Raw genomic sequence first — 4,003 nt, 5'->3', positions numbered from 1 at the left:
GCAGGAGGATTCACCAGATGTTATCACTGGTATGCTTTGCATATTTCATCTTGATGTTTATGTGTTGTTAGATCCCAGGTCGAGTTTCTTTTAGGTAACCCCATTAGTTGCAGTGAATTTTGAAATAGGTCCTGAAATGATCCTTAATCCCTTCTTAGTTTCTACCTCTGTGGGTGAGTCTGTTATTGCCAAAAAGATCTATAGAAAGTGTCCTGTCACTGTCCTTCATAAAATCATGTTTGCAGATTTAATAGAGTTAGATATGGTTGACTTTGACCTTATTCTTGGTATGGATTATCTCAATTCTTGTTATGCATCCATAGATCATCGCACCTGAGTGGTGAATTCTCAATTTTCAGATGAGCCAATCTTTGAGTGGGAAGAAAATTCAGTGTCTCCTAAGAGTCATTTCATATCCTATATTAACGCCAAAATATTGATCTCAAAGGGGTGTATCTATCATCTAGTTCAGGTTAAAGACACTAAGTTTGATCCTCCATCAGTTTAGTCAGTCAGTGTAGTCAATGAGTTTCCTGACATTTTTCTCAAAGATTTGCCAGGGGTACCTCCCGATAGGAAAATAGAATTTGGTATTGACCTTTTTTCAGATACTCAGCCCATCTATATTTCTCCATATCGTATGGCTCTAGCCGAGCTTAAAGAGTTAAAAGAGTAGCTTAAGGACCTTTTAGATAAAGGTTTCATAAGGCCAATGTTTCTCCATGGGGCGCTTCCGTCCTGTTCATGTGAAAGAAAGATGGTTCTTTGCAAATGTGCATTGACTATCGTCCGCTAAATAAAGTCACAGTTAAAAACAAATATCCTCTTCCTAGGATTGATGACTTATTCGATCAGCTCCAAGGTGCAAGTTATTTCTCTAAGATAGACCTTAGATCCGGCTATCATCAGCTTAGAGTAAGGGAATGTGACATTTCAAAGACAGCTTTTAAAACCCGTTATGGTCATTTCGAGTTTCTAGTCATGTCATTTGGTCTTACCGATGTCCCTGTAGCCTTTATGGACTTAATGAACAGAGTGTTCAAATAGTATTTGGACATGTTTGTCATAGTTGTTATAGATGATATTCTTGTCTATTCTCGTAGTGAGGATGATTATGTAGACCACCTTAGAATTATGTTACAAACTCTTAGAGATCACCAGTTGTTCGCCAAGTTCAGCAAATGTGAATTTTGGCTAAGATTAATAACTTTCCTTAGTTATATTATTTCCAGTGATAGTATTAGGGTTGATCCCCAAAAGGCAGAAGCAGTAAGGAATTGGCCTAAACCTATTTCTCCATCAGACATTAGAAGTTTCTTGGGTTTAGCTTGCTATTATAGATATTTTGTTGAGGGTTTTTTGTCTATTGCTTCCCCTATGTCTAGATTGATCCAAAAAAAGTGAAGTTTCAGTGGTCAGATTCCTGTGAGAAGATATTTTAGGAGTTGAAGACTCGACTCACTTCAACCCCAATTTTAGCATTACCTGATGGTACAAATGGGTTCATTGTCTATTGAGATGCTTTTAGAATTGGTCTGGGTTATACTTTTATGTAGAGAGGTGAGGTAAGGTTATAGCCTATGCCTCTATACAACTTAATCCTTACGAAAAGAACTACCCTACCCATTAGCTGCTATTTTCCATTTCTTGCGTTGAAAATCTGGAAGTACTATCTTTATGGGGTGCATGTTGATGTGTTTATGGACCAAAAAAGTTTGCAGTATATGTTTACTTAGAGGTAGTTAAATCTTCATTAGAGAAAGTGGTTAGAGTTGTTAAAGGATTATGACATAAGTGTGCTATATCTCTGGCCAAGGCTAATGTAGTGGCAGATGCCCTTAGTAGATTATTTATGGGCAGTGTTGCTCATGTGGAGAATGATAAAAGAGAGCTAGTTTAAGAAGTTCATCAATTAGCTAGATTGGGAGTGAGATTGGTTGACTCAGCTGAAGGGAATGTTTGGGTCCAGAGTAGTTTCGAATCTTTTTTAGTTTCTGAAGTGAAAGAGAAGCAGGATAAGGATCATAGTTTGGTCAAGCTGAACGGTTCAGTTAAAGACCAAAAGGTATAAGTTTTCTCCCAAGGAGGAGATGGTGGGTTGAAATATCAGAGTAGATTATGTGTGCCATGTGTTGATGATTTGAGGCAGTGGATTATGGAAGAAATGCATGGTGCATGTAATTACATTCATCCATGAGACACAAAGATGTACTGCGACTTGTGGAAAGTCTATTGGTGGAGTGGTTTGAAGAAAGATATAGCAGAATTTGTAGCTAAGTGTGTAACTTGTAAACAGGTTAAGGTAGACCACCAAAGACTTGGTGGCACCTTGCAGGAATTAGGTATTCCCACTTAGTAGTGGGAAGAGATGAATATGGACTTTGTGACTGGATTACCCCATTCGCGTCGACATCATGATTCGATTTGGATTATTGTAGACAGATTGACCAAGTCATCTCATTTCTTGCCAGTTCACACGTCCTACAAAGCTGGAGATTATACTAAGCTATACATTAGAGAGTTGGTTAGATTGTATGGAGTTCCATTGTCCATAATCTCAGATAGGGGTACTCAATTTATCTCTCAGTTTTGGAAAGCCTTTCAAAAGGGTCTTGGTACCCAAGTTTATCTCAGTTCAGCTTTTTATCCGTAGATAGATGGTCAGGCAGAGAGGACCATCAGATTTTAAAAGATATGTTGAGGTCATGTGTTCTTGACTTCAAAGGCAGTTGGGACGACCACTTACCGTTGATTGAGTTTACCTATAATAACAGTTACCATTCTAGTATTCAGATGGCCCCGTATGAAACTTTTTATGGGTGGAGAAGTAGATCACCAGTCGGTTGGTTCAAAGTGGATGAGGATACTTTGATTGGGCCAGATATGGTATTTGAAGACATGGAGAAAATTTAGTTGATTTGACAGAGATTGAAAGCAGCTCAGAGTCGTCAGAAATCTTATGCAGACGTAAGAATGAGAGATCTTGAGTTTAAAGTAGATTATATTATGTATTTAAAGGTTTCACCCATGAAGGGGTGAAGATATTTGGAAAAAAGATGAATCTTAGTCCCCGATATGTAGGCCCTTACATGATTTTTAATCGTGTTGGGAAGGTAGCGTATGGGCTTGAGCTACCTGCAGACTTGTCGTGAGTTCATCCAGTGTTCCATGTGTCCTTATTAAAGAAGTGCATGGATGATTCAACCGTTATAGTCCCTCTAGAAAGTACAGATATTCAGAATTGGCTCTCATATGAAGAAGTTCCAGTAGAGAGTCTTGATCATCAGATTCATAGACTAAGGAACAAAGAAGTTCCCTTGGTCAAAGTTCTATGCTGAAATCAGTCCGTTGAGGGTGCTACTTGGGAAGCAGAAGAAAACATGGGTACCAAGTATCCTCACATTTTCCCCAGGAACTCAGATTCAGCTGAAGGTAACAATCTTCCTTAATTCAATTCTTTTTCCAGTCTCAGATTCAGTCATATAGTTATCTTCATGTGAATTTATGCACACAAAAATTAGTTAAGTAGCTCAGAATGTTTAGATTCAGTCATGTAATTTGTTCAGTTGTGCATGTCAGCATATAGACTCAGTTCCTCAGTATTTCCAGTTTAACTAGCCACATTTGAGGATAAATGTTCTCAAGGAGGAGATATTGTAATACCCCGTACTTTTTTCTAGCTCAATTTAGCTCCTAGAATGTTAAGGGTTAGCTTTCAAAATGAATAACTCTTGATACATGTAGAATTTTCAATTTCTAGACCCACAAATGTGTATATAATTGGCTCAGCTTTCCAACGATACCAATTTTGCCTTAATCCGATACTCGATTGAGAAGTTATGATATTTTTAGTAAAATAGTATGGCATTTTGACAGGCACCGCATCATGGTGAAAGACGATTTATCAATTGTCAAAATCCAGTGGAGCACCGTGATTATATCGCATTGCGGTGAAAGTTCAGTTTCCACTCGTCCTTTTTCCAATGAGGCGACACGATTTTAG

This window comes from Capsicum annuum, chromosome 9 (assembly GCF_002878395.1).
Source record: "Capsicum annuum cultivar UCD-10X-F1 chromosome 9, UCD10Xv1.1, whole genome shotgun sequence".
Taxonomy (NCBI): domain Eukaryota; kingdom Viridiplantae; phylum Streptophyta; class Magnoliopsida; order Solanales; family Solanaceae; genus Capsicum; species Capsicum annuum.
This window is presented reverse-complemented; position numbering follows the sequence as displayed.